At 42.5% G+C, this 19,548-nt stretch overlaps 1 protein-coding gene across 2 annotated transcripts in view; it reads right to left on the minus strand.

Moving 5' to 3' along the window:
* SRL (sarcalumenin) overlaps window positions 1-19,548 on the minus strand; it is an 87,615-nt gene that overhangs the window by 39,721 nt on the left and 28,346 nt on the right. The window lies entirely within an intron of this gene.

Consider the following 19,548-nt stretch of genomic DNA (forward strand, 5'->3'; position numbering starts at 1 on the left):
CCCCACATGTTCCTCCCTGCTTGGCAGAAGGAACAGCGCTTAACAGTGTCAACTTCCTGTACTGCCTGTGCGGGTCCAATCTAGTGGTGTGAGCCACCCGGATCCCATAGACCTTGGGCCTCATACAATGAGACTGGCCCCTCACAATACAGAAAATGGACTCTGATATTAAGTGCCACTCCTACTGGCAGTATAGCAGGGAGTGGAGAAGATAAGCCAGGTTATGCATTCCTTAAACTCCATGGGCCAGCTAAGCTATATGATGCTGCTCCTATGGAGCTGTAGTTTGATAAATGGCTTGCACTAACCCTGACCAGATTACCTATTTCTGGTGACATGAATCCATCTGATATCCCTCATTTGTTCCTACCATCCAATGGCAAGCTATGTCTTTTCTGCTAAGATAACAGAGCTACAAAACCCAAGAACCCTCCAGGGCCAAAGAGAAATAATGGCCCAAGTTTTATGGAGCTCTTTGGTTTCCTCAGGGTGCACAGACCAGAATGAATGGGATGGGAGCTATCAAATGTCTTTAAAATATTTATATCCCGCACGCTCCAAAGTTCAGGATAGGGTACAAAGTAACTCACATAAAAATGTAAACAGATACCTGATTGTCCAAATATCATAAAAAAAAAACAATAAAATAGCCATCGCTCTCAAAGCACTGAATTTTCAAAGCCATTTGCACACACAAAACACAAATGGAACGAATGGTAGTTCTAAATCTAGCCAGGGTTCAGTGTGTATAACAGTTCAAATGCAATCGGATTCTGTGGGTACTTTTATGCAAACTGCCGAGAGGCATTCTAGGGAGCATAGTTAGGATGGAGCTGGAACTGAGTTGCATGCCTTATGATTTTAAAAGGTAGCCGTAGAGACCCTCTAGGACTCCACTAGATGGCCCTAGCTCCAAGCCCTTGTGTTAGCTGTAGAGGGTCACACCATTCCCAACAGCACAATCCCAGAGGATTGCTGGAGTGAAGAGCTCCTGGTGCACAAGGAGGGAGAGGTAAGAGAGAGTAGTGTGTGGTCATTTTTGGTTTGAAGAGTGAGGAATTGTTTCTTTTCTTACTCTTTGATTTGAGTTTGGGCCTCCTGGCCTGACATTTTGTCTGGGGGAAATGATTTCTTTCAGTCCACCCCTGGCTGTCAGGATCTGCCTCCAATTTGGAAAAATAACTATTGTTAGTAATTTTTGAGAAATCTTTTGGATTTTTTACCTACAGTGAGAACCTAGTCCTGCCTGAAATAGGGAATTGCCCCTTATTTGTAGGCCGGGGCAAAAAGACCTTTTGTACCCCTCTCACTGTCAGGTGAGGGAACAACTGTGAGTCGTCACCTTAGGGGAACTTTTGCCCTTTTAGTTGTGAGGAAGTTTTATACCACCCTTCATCACCCTGAAGCTGGGTGATAACAACCCTGTTTTAGTTCAGCAAGAGATCTTTTCCTCTGAGAGGTCTCCAGAAGCAGTCAAGAGTGTGAAGAAACAGAAATAGGAGAGAAGATCTTTGGAGCCCATCACTGATATCTCCATCTTTTGGGACACAGAACATAGACTCAGGTTGTTGAAGATCAGGACTCTCTTGGACCTCAGGTATGATTTTTCAGGAAAAAGGGGATCCCCGTTTCACACTAAGGATTACCCTGCCCACCTGGGACACTTACGCAGCTCTTCCCTGGATGGGTAAGCCCTACCTCAGGGAAGAGGAGTCTAGTGAGGAAAGGAACCCAAGTTCTAACACAGATGTCATTTGGAACAGGTTTTTTTTTTCAAAGCAACTGGATTTTGACTTGAAGAAAATACAGTAAACATTGATTTTGGGACATCCATAACTGTGTGCTGTCTGCTCACTGCAGTACCACTGCATTGAGGGGGATAGTAATCCATCAGAGAAGGGGTTTCCACTCCCATGACCTGGGCCTAAGAGGACAACCTCCCCTAGAGACAACGGGCAAAAGGTCTATTGGCTCCAGAATTTAAATTTTAGCGCTCAGTTAAGTGTGACTGCTGTAACATTCAGTAATCACCTTGAATTGGGGTTACACATGTAAGCTAACATGCGCCAGCTATGCCCTCTGAAGAGGAGGTAATCTGTACGCGTATGGGCCAGTTACCTGTGCATTTTCAAAGCAAAATTATACACATAAGTTTGCTTTGAAAATGTTCACTTATTGTACAAGTTACATGCAGATTTTAGCTCTACCTGTAGAGTTATAAAATTACCATCCCTGTGTGCATTCATTTAAAAGCTGCTGTTACTTTTTGTAATATTTGTATTTATTAGGTTTGTATTGAGATTGATGTTTTTAATTATGATGTGTTTTCAGCTATTCATGGGTAAGATGAACAAAAAAGAAATGGAATAAATAAATAGCAGCTGATGATATCATGGTTTCTGCATACATTTCCAAATACTCGGATTATGATGCTCTCAGCATGAGACAGTTTCATTCTTGCTTTGGGTACTAGAGTTTGACCTTGCAGTTTTACTATTTATACACTTAACATGGAATTTTGCAGAGGATTTCTTTTTGGTGGGGGGGGGGGGGGGGGGGGGGGGGGGGGGGGGGGGGGGGAGGGGAGGAGAGATAAATAGTAAGACATAATTAGAGAAAAAGTCAAAGAGCTGAATTATCCTGCTTCTCGTAACTGTCACTGGCTAGGAGTCATGAACTCATCTAAACCTCCACCAAGCCCAAGTTCACAAGCTGCTGAGTGGAGGCCAAGGAAGCAAAGTGAAGCCCTTCCTGTGCTCATTTCCTGTCCATACCCAGAATGCATTTCAGGTCATGCTCTTGCAATGTTCTCATGCTGCCCATACAGGAAACTCCCACTTTTTGGCCAGTTACCATTTTGCCATTGTTTTCCTCTTATACATTAGAAATACTGTTTTCTGTTATTTATAGTAGATATAATTGAAATGACTAGAATTAAGAAAATGAAACCCTATTTGATTTTGACTTCCTAGGTTTCGAAAATGAAGTGTTTGAGTTGAATGTGGACAGCTGGCCATTCTGGGAAGGGCTGAAGATTAGTTTTCGCTCAGCAATATTGCAGCCTACTCTGCAGCAAATCCAGATGAGATCCTAAGAGGACGCCTAAGAGCGGCTCATGCCATGAGCGGTGCCAGGGAGTGTAATAGGTACATAAATCCCTTTCATGGGTCCTTTTGCAGGGTGTTCATTCTAGAAGTTTACCTGGGGGCTGCTTTTCTGTCCTACCAGGAAAATAAAGCATATAAATTGTCTACCCAAATAAGGCAGTAACGGCCTGAATTATCAAGGGTTTTCTACCATTCTGTGCCTCTGGGAAAAGTTTTGATCTATTGAACCTAAAGCCTTACTGAGATGTATGAGGGTTTAAGGTGGCTTGTTCACATGGGTCACAATTCAATGCAATCAATAGACAATTTAGCTGAATTGTATTTCACGAATTTGACTCCAAAATCAGTTACATGTTCCCCAGCACTTCCTTAAGAGACAAAATAATATTTATAAGGTCACATTGCAGGGAAAACAGAATTCCCTCCCCTGCATGGCTTGAATTTTCTCATGGGGGATCCCACACAGCAGGTTATAAGTGAGTTTATTAGTAGCCATTGTCAGTAAAAATTGTCACTTGATTATGGCCTTAGCAGGTCACATCAGAAGATCTCTCTTATTTCAGGTTACCGGATGTTTCCAGATCATCAGGGACAGACTGAGCCAGTCCTGGTTTCAGCCCATTGAAAGCATGGATGTATAGTTTTCATTTTCCCAGTAATTTTCCTATGAAACTCAGAACTACAAAATCAGAACTAGCTGAATCTGCCCCTGATGACCTGGAGCCATCTGGTGACCCTATGATGTGACATCAACTAGGAGTCACATTAATTTCTATTGTTTTTAGTAGTAGGATTTGGGTTTCAGCATTGGAATCTGGAGCATGCTGATGCAGCCATGTAATTGGCTGAAACTGAACATTCCATCTTATAATTAGGCATGAGTATATTGGTCTTCCTGACTTTTCACATGATGGGCCTGTGATCCTGAGAAAAGGCCCTGAAAATCCCTGTAAGGTTTGCCATAATAGAACATCTATTAATGCACAAAGCATACTGACAGGTATGGAGCAACGAAGTTAGGTTTTCGGAATTCAAATTTTTGCTAGATAACATTCCCAACATGCATCATGCTTTAAAGAATAAGAAAATAAGAATATAAGACATGCCATACTAAGTTAGACCAAAAGTCCATCAAGCCCAAGCATCCTGTGTCCAACAGTGGCCAATCCAAGTCACACGTACCTGGCAAGTACCCAAACATTAAATAAATAACACATCTAAAGTAAGTGTAGTGTTGTATCCCATCCAAACCCAGACTCTAATTATGCTCACATTAGTAACTCAGAACACACAATAGCAAGGAAATTTGTATTGTTGGCTTTGACTTTCCAGTAAAGTTTTCACTTAATATTTTCATGACAGATTCCTATCACTTAGCATGGACTACATATCATTCCCTAGAAGTTTCTGGCATTTCTGTCCCAGGCATCCTGTTTGTCTCTGGAGTCTCCAGTGTTTCCACTAACCATGAATCCATTCAACATATGGGCGTCAAAATGGGGTGGGCCACAAGGGCCATGGCCTAACCAAATTCTGACTCTTCTTGCAGAATCGTTGTATGAGATCCGGGGCCAGGTCGGGCAGGCAGCAGCTGTTGGTCAACAGAAAGAGGAGACTAGTGGTCTGAGGCACCACCTCTCCCCTCCTTCTGCTGCTGATCAGCATTGGAGGAGGGAAAGGTAAATATGGTGGGGGAAGTAGAAAGAGGTGAGGTGAGGAGGGTGGACAAGAAGAGAGAGAGGGGGGGAGATGAGGAATGAGGGCGGGAGCAGGAACAGGGGAAGAGAAAAAGAGGTGAAGGGCTACGGAAGAGTGTGGAGCAGGATAAGAGAGAGAGACCATTGGAGGGCAGGGAGATAGAGGGAGGGGGTGTACTTGGCACCCATCCCACCCAACCAAAAATGCATTCTGCAGCTCCTGATTCAACATATTTGCGTGTCCAGTTGAAATAGTAACTATCCATGGTGCATAAAACCCCTGATAGGTAGGTATGCAGTGTGGCACTGATCATTTAATCATAAAGGCAATGGAAACTGTTTCAGTTTTTGTACTGCTCCTTGCCCCGGGTACCTCACATTGAGAGTAAAAGACAATACAGAGGTATTAGAAATAGTACAGAGTAAGTGAGGGAAGAAGTGAACAGGGTCGCCTTCATTTGAGGGGGGTTGTGAGCCGGGGCGATCAGCCCAGGCCCCACACCTTTGAAGGCCCAACACCAACATCGAGTCAGGAGAGCCAGTGTGATGGAGTTGATGCGGCAGGAGTTGTTTACCATGCTCCCGCTGCTACTTCTGGGTTCACTGGCTGGCCCAATGCCACCGCCTCTCTTCCTCCCCCTGCTGGATTGTTCTTCATCAGCGTAACCCAGCCTGCTCTTCAACCTTTGTGGGATGACCCACTCCCTCTACCCCCTCCTGCTTTTAAACTTTGGGGAGTTGGCCTCACTCGGGCATATTTGCACCAAGCCCCGCACCTTCTACGGTTATCCCTGGGCAGGAAATGGAAACAGAAGGCCAAGGAGCTGAGTGTCAGGGAATATCCGTGTACAGATATGAGCATGAACTAGAAGACAGGCAGAGATGGGGCATCTTGAACACAGGATGGCAGCTTGTTCCACAGAAAGGGTGCTGGAAGAGAAGGTGCTCTTTGGTGCTGAGAGAGGGAGGAATTGGAGCAGAGTGTGGATGACAGCAATGAAAAGAGTTTACAGCTGCTGGAGACAGCACCGAGCAAGCAGCAGCAGACTGCTTTGCCATGCAGGAAAATGGTTTTGTTGCAGAAGCCAGCAGATGCGGGTCAAAGGTCAGCTGTTCTGGTAGTAGGCCTGGAGTTACTTGGGACAGCAATTCTTAAAGCATCCCTTCAGAGAATTAAAAGGCACTTTGTTTCATGAGTAGTGTTCTTCTATAATGCCTGTACTTCGCTAGCTAGAAATAATACCATGCAAATACGTGTGTATACTGTTAAGAAACAAAGGGCCCTATGCCATAAGCATTTTTTCCGTAGACAGAGGGCAATTCTCATAGCAATTTCTGCAGGTAAAAAGCGATTCACCTACATAACTCTGCTGTCTGAGTATTGCACTCTCAAAATTGAACTCCCTCAATGCCAATAAAATTTCACCCACCCACAGCCACAGGGGCATGTTTAGGTCAGGGGAGGAAAAGTCCACGCGTAGAGGCCATTTTCCTTTAGAAAATACTTGCAGGCATACTTGGAATCACCAGTTTACCAATGCCTCTCCAGTTCACCAGTCCGTCTCCAGCTCACTTACACCATCTAGCACTTCACCCTGATTTCCCACCAGTTCACCTAGGCCTCCCACCCGAAAATTGCAGATAACAGACAAGTCTGATTTCACTTGTGCTAGTCAGTTAGCAGGTTTAAAACTGTACGAATAAGCTTGATAATTTGTATGCATAAATCTCGTTTAAAATAGCAACTTCTGCGATTACTTCTTGACCCCTGGAATGCCCATAGATCATTCCTTTTATGCACCAGGAAAATGTGCACATGAAACCAAAACTATGCACGTACTTTCACTATCTATAAAAAAGCATATACACAAATACATGCTACTTACATGCGTATCTGCTATCTTTCCATGTCAAACCCCTTTGAAAATTTACTCATATGGGAGCGACATAATGGAAGGGTTATCGGGAAAGTTTGTCTTTTTGCCAATGATACCAAAATCTGTAACAAGATGGACAGCCAGGAAAGAGTGGAAAACATGAGTAGGGATCTAGCAAAGTTCAAGGAATGGTCTAAGGTCTAGTAGCTAAGTTTTAATTCTAAAAAAATGCATTTAGAATGCAAAATACCAAGGGAAAGGTACAGTATTGGAGGTGAAATTTTTCTAAGCACAAAGGAAGAGCAGGATCTAGGTGTCATTGTATCTGATGATCTTAAGGGTGGCCAAACAGGTAGATAAAATGACAGTAAAAGCCAGAAAGATGCTTGGCTGCATAAGGAGAGGAACTGTCAGCAAAAAAGGGAGGTGATATTGCCCCCTGTATGGATCCCTGGTGAGACCTTGCTTGGAATACTGTGTACAATTCTGGAGACCGCACCTTCAAAAGGATATAAATAGGATGGAGTTGGTCCAGGGGTGGCTACTAAAATGGTCAATGGTCTTCATTCTAAAGCATATGGGGATAGATTTAAAGATCTATGCATGAATACCCAAGAGGAAAGGCAAGATAAGTGAGATATGATAGACATATTCAAATATCTCAAAGGTTTCCATCCACAGGAGATGAGCCTTTTCCTATGAAAGGAGGCTCTTGGACAAGGGGTCATGAGATGAGGTTGAAAGGGAGTAGGAATAATCTTAGGAAATATTTCTTTACAGAGAAGGTAGTGGATGTATAGAACAGCTTCTCAGTGGAAGTGATGGAGACAAAAACATTATCTGAATTCAAGAAATCATGTGATAAATACAGTGGATCTCTAAGGAAATGTTGACAATTATAATGCTAAAATAATTGGAAGGATGGGCAGACTGGATGAGCCCTACGGTCTTTCTGCTATCAAGTTTCTATATTACTATACACTTGACCCCAAAGTGCAGTGCAGGGTGAGAAATCCTGTCCATCAGAGAGCCAAGGGAAAGGCTTCAGATTGAAATGAGCAATGTCAGAGGTCAATAAAGAAGCCTGATCAAAGAAAGCAGGGGGACTTCAGAATTTGAAAGTGCTATATGTAAGGCCCCTTTGCCTTACTAAGGGTCAAAGTCATTCTCTAACTCATATAGTGCTTTAGTCCTGTGCACCCCCTTGGATTGGGAGTAGGTTGTATGGGAATCTCTGTGGGAAAGAGGCTATATCTTTCCCAAGAGAGGAGCAGAGGCCTTTTCCTCCAGCAGATTGTAAAGAGAGGAGCTGGAAAGTGGGCTATCAGGAGATATAGAATCATCTGTAAACCTAGGCCAGATAAGTCTGTCCCAGTAGAGCACAGGACAGGAGAGAAATGTATCTCTACATCAGCATGTCTGAGGTTCCCAGATGCGGACAGAGCTCAGGAAACTCCTACATTAATTCAGTTCAGTATCGGTGAGTTATCTCCATGTGAGAAGTTACATCCCTTGGTACCCAGTTTTAGTATTTGTTTGAGAAGAGAGTATTCCAGTGCTGGGCAGAAGATACCATTCTTCTGGAATAACTCAGTGGACAGAATGCTGCTGGACATTATTTTGGAGAGAAGGGAAAATTTGCTGATATGAGGGGTATCTACTGCATTGTATTGTTAAAGACATTGTAGAAAACCTTCCCTCTAGAGCTGAAGAGCAGGGGAACTGTTTGCTCACTTCCTGCCATGACCACTACCTGAGACTTGACTATGTCTGACCATTCCTTAAAGGCCTCTTGCCTAAGTTCTGCTGGCCTCTGGAACCCAAAGGGCTCAACTTGTGGGGAATGTGGCTAGTATAGGTGAAACCCCTGATCCAGTCCTAGTAAGAGCAAGTCCACCTGCTGTTGGTGTGGGCCTAGTAGGTTCACCTGCTAGGCTGCATCAACCATGCTACAGCCCAAGGGCTCACATCCTTGATACCATGCACAGGAGGCTAGCCTCTGTCAATGGAAAGGAGGCTCTAGAACAAGGGGTCATGGGATGAAGGTGAAAAAGGATAGGAGTAATTTAGGAAATATTTCTTTACAGAGAGGGTAGTGGATGCATGGAATGGTCTCCCAGTTGAGGTGGTAGAGGCAAAAACTGTATGTGAATTCAGGAAAGCATGGGATAAATGCAGGGATCTCTGAAGGAGTGATGTGAATTGTAAGGGCTAGATAAATTAGATGAATGGGCAGATGAGACAGGCCATATGGTCTTTTTCTGCAATTAAATTTCCCTGTTTCTATGTTTCTAATATGGATGGAACATGCATACACATATATATAACTAAAGGAAATGGAATTTTTACCATAAAAATAAATTGAGCAAGAAGACTAAAAAGCCATAGGACTGATACTATAATGTTGTCCATGATCAATGACATTCATACACATAGTGGTAGAGATTGAGAGGCAGCTGGTTAAGTAACTTAGCCAGATAACACTTATCTTGCTAAGTTACAAGGATATTCAGCAGCATGGCTATGCCGCTTAATATTCGCATACAAACAGGACTTAGCTGGATTACTGTTATGCAGCTAAGTCTAGACGTCCTTAATTGCAGGTCTAAACTTAGCCGCATAACTTATGTGGCTAAATACCAATATCGCTAGTTAGCCTGATAAGTTATCCAGCTAAGTAGTGCCTCCCCAGTCCGCTCAATGCCCACCCAACTTTTGCCCAGCTAACTAGAGAGCTCGATAAGTGACTTATCTGGCTACAGAGCGGCCACTGAACTTGAGCAGATATTCAGTGACCGCTAGATACACAGATAAGGTCGACTTATCTGTCTATCTGCTGGTTGAATATCGGCCCCTTAAAGCCTGCTTAATTTGTATGTAACCCCTGGGCTGAAGTCCTCTCTAGGAGTCCAAAGAAACACAGTAAATCCTGGGGCCCTAATTATCTTTACTTCCTGTACCATCCATTAGCCCAGGTTCTCCAAGATTCCTCATAGATGGGGAGAATACTTTCCTAGGCCCTGGGCATTGATCATTCACAGTCTCTATAGTAAATAGCAATAATCACACTGGACTCCATGATAAGGTTCCATCATAAATTTACTGATAGATTGTTGCCAAATGGGTAATTGTACTGTTTACAAGTCCTTTTCTTTATACAGTCCATAACAAACATTACTGAGGGCAAATAAGTGACTTCAGTTCCTTTCATAATGTACTTCCCAACCAGGTTACCTCTCAGTTTAGGGGCAGTTTTAAAGCTCCTGTCTTAGGGATCTCTACTCTGATGGTATTGTGGATCAAATTCAATTTACAATATCTTTGATCAGATTTCTTGGCATTCAAGTCTCACACTCCTCTGGTTCCTTTCACTCCTTGTTGTATATAAAGGGGTATCATTCCAACTCCTTTCCTGAATATCCTTTGGATATCCTAAGTGGATCTACACCAGTGGGGTGCCACTCTTCTCTTCACGCCTGCTCTTCTGTAAATTGGATAGATGTCCAAATCGCCTTCCAAACCTCTATTCTGTATGAATCTCTCAGAGGGAGAGGTTCAGAATAGTCCAATAGTATTAGACAGGTCAACCAAATCCAAACTATAAGGAAGGGTGGGCTGAAAACTTACTTCAACTCAATCCAAAAATAGAAAAGCATGAAGTCCTTGAAAAGGAAAGTAACTGCACTGCTTTTTGACTCTGCTCGAACTCGAAACACTACTAGGTAAAATCTAAGAGTTCTTTTCCGAAACTGAAAACAAATGTGAAAAGAAAAAGGAACTCAAAAGTAGCTCTCCTGTTCCCTCCAAAGCCAAATCTTAAATTTACACCCCCACTAGGTGTCCATGCCTTTTAAGGAAGCAGGCAGCAACCACTGCAACTGCCCGCATGGGAAGCTGGATAATAGGTGGTATGCTTCTCTTTGCCTACACTGATGGAATAGTCTTCTTAGCAGAGACCCAACGAGGTTCTACAGATACAAAACACCCTGAGCGGGAGACAGAACATAAGCTGACATGTTGGTTCTATTAAGTTTATCAGTGGGATTTGATGTCATTGACCATGGTCCCCTTCTTTTGAGATTAAAGGCTTGTGGGGTAGAGGAGTCACTTTGTGTTGGGTTAAATTATTTCTTTCTGATAAGACTAGTTACGTGAAATGGGATGGTGCTACTTCTGAACCTCTTAGGTTATAATGTGGGGTGCCACAGGGCTTTATATTAATACTCTTGTTGTTTAATGTATATATAGCTCCCTTGATGGGGTTAATATAATTTGGTTGGCACGATTGAAAGTCTGTTTAGCGCAAGCTGCAACTTCCCTCGGATGTAAAACGTTCAGGCTGTATCCAGTAAACCAGAGCTCTGTGGGTAAGTCGGAAGAATAGGCTATTGAAGCCATTGCCAACACTTAAGGGTACAGAATTATAACCAGGAGAAGCGATTCGTAATTTTTGGGGTTCTGCTGGATGCCAATGTAACCCCATCCTGGGAAGCATACTGCGCTCCGGTGGGGCCATAAAAGATTTATTAGTGTCTCTTCAGGGCTGGAACCTAAGGCTACCTCGAACAGTCTCTCACTTCCAAGGCATGGATTCTTTGTTGGATAGGGGAAAGGTTTCCCTTTCAAGGCTCAGAGTGCTAGGGGTGACCCTTTGTACCTTCGTTCTTGTGCCTGGGAGAAGGCGACTTTTCTTTCACTATGTGTGCCAAATAAAACACTGGAGCCAGTGAGTTAGTGTCCAAAATTAGTCTTTAATGTTGAAAACTCTGATAAAGTCTGGCACAATAAAATTAATCCTCAGCACTACAAATTCCTCTTTGTTCACACAGCCTCTTTCCCTCTAACTGTGCATTTTTTCCTTTTACCAGGGTAAGGGAAGTATCCACCCTCCAGGTCTTGGATAACTGAAGTCTTCAGGTGGGCAGGATATCCTTTAGATGGGCAGGGAAACCGCTTCCAAAACTGGCAAAAACTAGATACACTCTGCACAGAGAGTCTCTCCCCCCCAGGGTCCTTAGTGTTCTCAATTAGTTCATTACTCATAGTTAGCAAATCTCCCTTCGCTTTTTCTCTTTCTCTGGATCCCAGATGGGAGGGATCCCCTTGGAACAAGCAGCTCTAGTTGGTCCTTCTGATGAGCAGGAAGAAGGGCAGCCCAAACTTCCTCCCAGATCTTCTCACAAAAATATCCTTCCAAAACTGAAGTAAACACCGGAAGAGCCTGGAATCGGGTCACCCTCTGTCCTCGTTGAGGGTGTAGAGGAGCAGGTCTTCCCTAACCTGGGAAGCACCCAACACAAGATTCCCCGTGCCCTGAATCCAAGCAGGGCACAGGGGTTTCCCCAGGCTTCCTACAAATCAAAGTCTTTTCAAAGCCCCCCCCAAAACTTCCGGGATGCAGACCCTGCCCACCAGGGAGTGGATAGGTAAGGCAGATCAAAACCTAACTCACAGACTTCCAGCAGGGTTTTGCCCCAAAATCCAAAATAGGCAAAACCCTGACATCTCCTATAACTTGACAACTCACACTGTCCCCAGAGCTCCCAGAAGAGAGCTGCCCAAAAAGCCCCTGAAAGAGGATGGCCAATCCAGCACTCTCAACAGGAAGGGCTGTACCAAATGGTAGCTTCCCCCATTCACTATCCTACACTGTTCTAACTAGAATAAGAGTTTACTAGGCCTTAATGTTAATGGACCGGAGGGTCTGTTACACCAATCAGACTATGGAACCTCATAATAGGGCAGTGACGAGATCTACATTTATTTGCAAAATATTCAGTACTTGCGGTTTTATCTGACAAGGAAGGAGTTAGTGACAGTAATTCATGTGCTGATAAGATTCCCACTGGATTATTGTAATTCCTTACTCCATTGCCTGCCTATGAGACTGACAAAACGCCAAGAATGCTGCAGCAAGGATGCTGGTTGGAGCTAAGTCAAGTGACCATATAACACCTATTTGGGAGAGAATGCATTGGCAGATTAAATTTAAATCTCTGTTCTTGGTTTATAAGTGTCTCACTAAGATGGGGGCCACAGTGTCTTCAGGATTTAATTTCTTATGCTTTCCCGCAGGCATTGTAGTCTTCATGCAAGGACTACTGAAGGTCCCTGCACCTTCATTGAATAAGCTGGAATTGATTAGAGGAACTGTTTGCACATGTGAGTCCAGTACTTTGGAACTCATTTCCAATAGATATTCATTTGGAGCCCCAGTATTTGAGCTGGTTATTTGGTCAGGACTTTCCAGATCTAGTGTCCGGGGGGGCGTTATTTGGCTATTTGAATATTCTGGGACAGCTGTTCTGAGATAGTATGTTTTCAGCTATTTGAACTAAAGAGATAGTTGATGATTTGAATTAATTGGCTTTAATTGGGGATGGTGGGGATGATATTGGGGGTTTATGTTTCTATGTTTGTTTTTTTGTAATTTTCTTTGTATTTATGTTGCAATTTTATTATTTTGTAATCCACTTTGAGTTTTGATGAAACAAGGTAGAATATAAAATTAGAATAAAAAAATAATACATATTAAAGTTGTCTTCTCAAGAATTCTTCTTTATTACACATATTAAGAATGTATAGTAAAGTACACACTATCTATGAGAAAACATTTCCATTTCCTTCAGTATAGTTGTACGACGAAGGTTTGTTTTATGTATAAAGTGGCAGATAGATAAATGGATATTTTTTTTACTAAGTTAGCTGGATATAGTTAGGTTGCTAACTTAGATGAGATATTCAGCAGCACGGCTATGCAGCTGAATATCCCTGGATAAGATGGTACTTAAGCTGGATAAGTATTAACCAGGCTATTGAGCAGGTCTAACTTAGCCAGATAACCAGATAAGGCTCAATATAACTACTTAAGCCAGATAACTTATCTGGCTAAGTAGCGCTGCCCGTTAGTTATCGAGCTAAGAACTTAGCCAGTTAAGTCACTTAACTGGCTGAATGGTGTTGCTGAATATTCAGTGGCCACTACTTAATCGGATAAGTTTGATTTAACCAGCCAAGTGCCGTTTCAATAATCGGCCTCCTGCTGTAGTAATAAGGCTTACAATCTATTTTTTTTCAATGGTTCTACAACTTATATTTCTCTTTCTATATTTCATATCATGGGCAGTGTCGGTAGTACTGCCTATACTATATTTGGGGTTTCTGGCTAAAAAGTGCTAACCCCCAGCAATAACCAGGCAACATATTTCAATTTTCAAATATTATTACAAGAAAAGATCTTGCATTGAAAAGAAAAGTAAGAGAGAATTAACAACATAAGAAACAAAATCAGGAAATACCAGTTACTCTTAAATTTCCAAAGTCCACAAAAAGCGATCCCTTCACCCAATTTTAGGAAAATCCCAAAAGGAAAATTAAGGGAATAGCAGTAGTTATATAAGGAGATTTCTATTATTATTAGAGAACATTCAGCCAATCGTAAGAGGATCTGATGAAAAAAACACTTACACGCTCTGGTGGCTGTGCTGCTTTGTCACTCAAGAATTGAGACAATTGAGATGGCAAATAGAAAACATACGCGATATCCTTGAATTTTACCAAACATTTGGAGGGAAATTTTAGTAGGAAACAAGCATCAATCTGTAAAACTCTGTGTCTCATTAATAGGAACTGTGGTTTCCTCTGGGTTTGTCTGGAAACATCTGGGTATACCCTGACCTTTAACTGCAGAAAGGTATCAAGCCGACATTTAAAATAAAGTCTTAGTACCCAGTCTCGGTCTGGTTCCAATACAAACGAGACCACCATAGTGGCAGCTTCTGCCAAAAGAGTATCTGCTGTCTCCAGTAACTCCGAAATGTCCGCATTAGATGGTAATAATGGTTCCATTTCTGGCAAACCCACTTGTCCGAGACTGCCCTTTTTAAAGGAGGGTGAGGAAAAGGATTTGGATTAGGGAGGCATCGATTGCTCTGGAAGTTTAGGTATCTTTTAAACATATCTTTTGCAGATATGTGTGGTAATTTGGGAAAACTGATAAAGCAGAGCTGTTTCCCAAGTGACATGCTTTCTAAATGTATCCCTTTATTTTGTAAGGATTGATTTTCTTTAATTAAGAGTTTCCTGGGTCAGTCTTACTCCTTGAACTTACAGTTTAATTTCTTTAGACTTCTGAGCCAAAGATTCAGTAACAGCTTCCAAATCTGATGTCCCCCCCCCATTTTCATTAACTTTCAGGCCGATACAGGAAAAGTCTCCTGTGCACGCGATTAAGTATTCAAATGAGGGCCCGCTGTAAAGAGAGGTGCTAGGGACCCTAGCACGTCCCTAGTGCCTCTTTTTTGACAGGAGCGGCGGCTGTCAGCGAGTTTGACAGCCGACGCTCAATTTTGCCGGCGTCAGTTCTCAAACCCGCTGACAGCCTTGGGTTCGGAAACCGGACGCCTGCAAAATTGAGCGTCCGGTTTTCAACCCGCGAGCCATGGGCTGATTTAAAATTTATTTTTTTTTAATTTTAAATTATTTTTTACTTTTGGGACCTCCGACTTAATATCGCCATGATATTAAGTCGGAAGGTGCACAGAAAAGCAGTTTTTACTGTTTTTCTGTGCACTTTCCCGGCGCGGGCAGAAATTAGCGCCTACCTTTGGGTAGGCGCTAATTTCTGAAAGTAAAATGTGCGGCTTGGCTGCACATTTTACTTTCTGTATTGCACGGGAATAACTAATAGGGCCATCAACATGCATTTGCAAATTGCGGGTGCTATTAGTGTCGGGGGGGTGAAGCTAGCGCGTCAAAAACACGCGTCCAAACCCGGGCTAACAGTGCGCTCCGCTGGAGCGCACTGTACTGTATCGGCCTGTTTCTGTATTAATGGATTCAATTGCAAAGAGAACAAAATCCCAAGATTTTCTATTGCCTCCCAAATAGTTTCTAAGGTTCATGTTTTGGTCTTACCAAACAGTCTTTTTCTATATTTCATAGTCTGATCATTATTCAATGAGAAAGTTATCATGAAACTTGTCAACAAGGATAGCTACATGAAGGATGCACATAGAGTGATAAAGATTTAGTGATTATTAGATGGGGAGATTCTCTCCAGGTGTCTTTTTTTCCATTTCTTGATATGTTGTGTTTTATGGGTTTTATCAGGTATGGAAGACATATAAGAGACTGGTGTCAGTCACACCATTGTGTCTGCTTGTGGCCACTAGATGGCGCCTGGAACATTGGAAGGTGCACTGTGCAAGGACTATAATCTCTGCAAAGACCAGTCTCTCTGGCTTCCACACACAGGCACAGGCGGACAGACACGCAGCACACACATACATGCATACTCAAATAGGCTCCCATTCACATATAGACATAGGCACACAATTCATATACAAACACACCCGCACACACATATACATAGGCTCCCCCCACACAGATGCACACAAAACACACACATAAATATACAGGCTCTCACACATACACACACAAAAACTGGCTCCCACACAGACACACACACACTTGCACAAACACGCACAGGCTCTCACCTCCCTACACACTCACACACACACGTACACACATACAGGCTCACACACACACACACAAACACAGAGGCTCCCCCTACACATATAAAAGGCTCACATACACAAACACAAACAGGCTCTCCCATACACACACATATATGTGTATATATATACACACATACACACACACACACACACACACACACACATACATACATATCCTCCCCCAAATGCAAATATACACATAAAGGCTCACACACACACACACACACACATACAAATACTCATACACACACCCAGGCTCTCATTCATACATACACACATAGGGTCTCTTCTTCAGCCACTGCAAAACTCTTCATCAGCTTCTAGGGGGAGGCAAAGAACAACTGCAGTCACAGATAAACAATAGAGGGGAAGCTGCACAAAGACATGTTCAATCTTTGGCAGCACTAGCAATATTCTGCACATAAACTGTGATTGTTGTTATATATTATTTAAAGTAACTGGGGGGAATATGTTTTATAAGGGATTTTATTATGTCCTGAGTGTTCTCAGGAGGACAGGGTATAAAGAGCATAACTTTGAAAACTGCTCACGTGCGCTATTTATGCATGTATATGGGTGCATTCAAATTTACCACTGCACTTTAGAACCTGCATGAATAAATTATGCTCAGATTATAAAATACAAGGATATATGCATGCAATCATGCTCACATATGTAAAAATCACAAGCCGAACAAGTTCAGACTTATTTGGATAAGTTCCAATTTATCCAGCTAAGTAGCGCCACTTAGCTGGATAAGTCTGAAAAGTGCTACTTGTCCTTTTAATAGTGCTCTTTGGACTTTTCTGGGTATATAAGATAGCCGGAGGTCTATAAAAAGTGCTAGATATCCAGCTAAATCTGATAGCCAGAGCTTTTAGATTTATCCAGCTATCTGACTTAGACAGATAAGTAGCAATTTAATACTTATCTGGCTAAGTAACATTTGTTTAAGACTTATTTGGCTATCATACCTACCTGGATAAGTCTGAAAATTACTACTTAGACAGACAAGTAACACTTTTCAGACTTAACCAGCTAAGAAACGACTTGCTACTTGGCCAGATAAATCAGAATATAGCCAGATAAGTTCAAAATTTGACCAAGCAGCAGCAAAGGCACTACTTATTCAGATAAGTCAGAATTTATCTGGATAAGTGTGCACAAATAAGATACCCCCACATATTTGTACTTCAAATTTTAAAGGGATATGCAGGACCAGGCTAGATGCCTGGTCCACCTTAAATCCACTAAGGAGAGTATGCTCTATGGGTAGGATCCTGCGGGGTAGGTGGTGCTCAGAAGGTGTAACCAGAGACTGGGGAATAAGAGCTGGGATCCAGGTGGGGATAGCCAGACCAGGCCCAGGTCTCCAGGAGGAAGGCAGCTCCTGTGCGTAACACTGTCCAAACAATGGGGGTCATTTTCAAAGGAGTTACGCATGTAAATGTGACATACTATCGTAGCAATTTTCAAAAGCTATTTACTCGAGTAAAGTGCACTTACTTGAGTAAATCCTATGGACAATTCAATGGCATATATTGTAGCAATTTTGAAAAGCCCACTTACTTGAGTAAAGTGTATTTACTCGAGCAAAAACCAGTTTTGCTCGAGTAAATGCTTTTGAAAATCTGGCCCAATGAGCTGAGATGAAGCAGCACAACTATGAGTCAAGAGAGAGAGAGTACACTGGCTAAAGGTAAAGTCAGTCTGCTATTGTGTATATGATTAAAGCTGTGAATAATGAGTATGTGTGGGAATGAGCGGAATCACCGCTCATTCCCACACGTGTTATTTAGATGCATTTACCGCACGTAAATGGGCTTATACATGCAAGAGTCATGGGATTTTCTAACATGCGCAGCAATGAAATAACTAGTTTTACCAATTAGGCTACCAGTTCACCCAATTCATCTGGAGCTCATGAAGACCTTCTGGCTCTTCAGCTTGAAGTCCCCCCCCCCCCCCCCCCCCCAGTCATTTCAATTTTACAATGTCGACGATCACTTGCACCTGATATTTGAGCAGGAGTAAATATACGTGAGTAAGGTGCCACATTACATGCGCAAATGTACTCGCCAACTCTGATTTATGCCTGTGCATTGAGGTTTTTAAAATAGCATATACTTGCATATCTGCTGCTTTATCGCGCACAACGTTTGAAAATTCACAGTTTGAAAATGTATAAATAAAAATGAGTCACTCCAATTTTACAGGCTAAAAATACAGCCTAACCTTCTCTAAGCATGCGTGTCTGTCTGCCATTAGTTATAATTAGCAGTCTTCGTTTAGGTTCTCCTGTACCCAACGTGATAAACCCTACTGCTAAAAATCTAGCACTAAAAATAGCACTGAATAATAGCATCGCAAGATGGTGCTGTAGCCTTCAAAGAGATCCAAGAAGTTTTACCTGTTTTTTTCACCCCCATTGCCCCAGCTGAGCCTGTCGGGTGTGTGTGTGTGTGCTGCTGCAATAGCAGTGCCAGGTTCTCCGAGAGGCCTGCAGAGAATTACAGCACTGCTGGGAAGGAAGCAAACCATCTCTGGTTGTGGGCCCTACACTCTGTAGACAATCTTTAATGTAAGAATGTTTACTCATCTGTGGTTTATTCGTGATGATCGTTCGTGATGTTCTCCTCGGGGGGAGGAACATTTCAACCTAAAGGCTTGTTGCATTATAGTACCTCTGAGGAACTAGGGCTGGGTGACATGGCACTATGACCCGGAGCCGCACACACAAGTCAGTGTCACAGAGAAAGGTGAGAAGGCGTGCACTGCCAGAGTCCAGGCACGTTTACAGACCCTAAACGCAATGAGGTATCAAACTAATAAGGGTTTGGGGTTGGGTTTTTTTGCCAATTTAAGAGGTATGCCTTATTTTCAGTGAATCCCAGAGGCAGAGTGAGATAAAGTGACAGCCAATAGAAATCACTGAGCTAAGTACTAGACCCCACCTCCTCCTTCGTAGCCACATGGCTCCATGAATACAGGATATAATCTTAACTTTTCTTCCTATGCATGCTGCTTCTTGCAACCCTACTTTCATATGAGAACCTGACTATATTAGTTTATTAAAAAACCATCACTTGGCTTGAGTGTGTATCAGGATTACTTTTAATTAAACTGACAATCTAAAAGCCTAAAAAGAATTAAACATGCTTTGAAATTTATATAGTAAGAGTATGAGGATTGTGGCAGGATCAGAGGCAATGTATGATTCTTGCTATATTTTTTGTGATACAATAATCACGGTTGAAATCTTGATAATCGGTGATACTGCTCACAAGTTTCAAACTTGAGCCAATTCAACCCCTTTAACTGTCCTGCTCCAAGGTGATGTGCCAGATCT

This window comes from Rhinatrema bivittatum, chromosome 14 (genome assembly GCF_901001135.1).
Source record: "Rhinatrema bivittatum chromosome 14, aRhiBiv1.1, whole genome shotgun sequence".
Lineage (NCBI taxonomy): Eukaryota > Metazoa > Chordata > Amphibia > Gymnophiona > Rhinatrematidae > Rhinatrema > Rhinatrema bivittatum.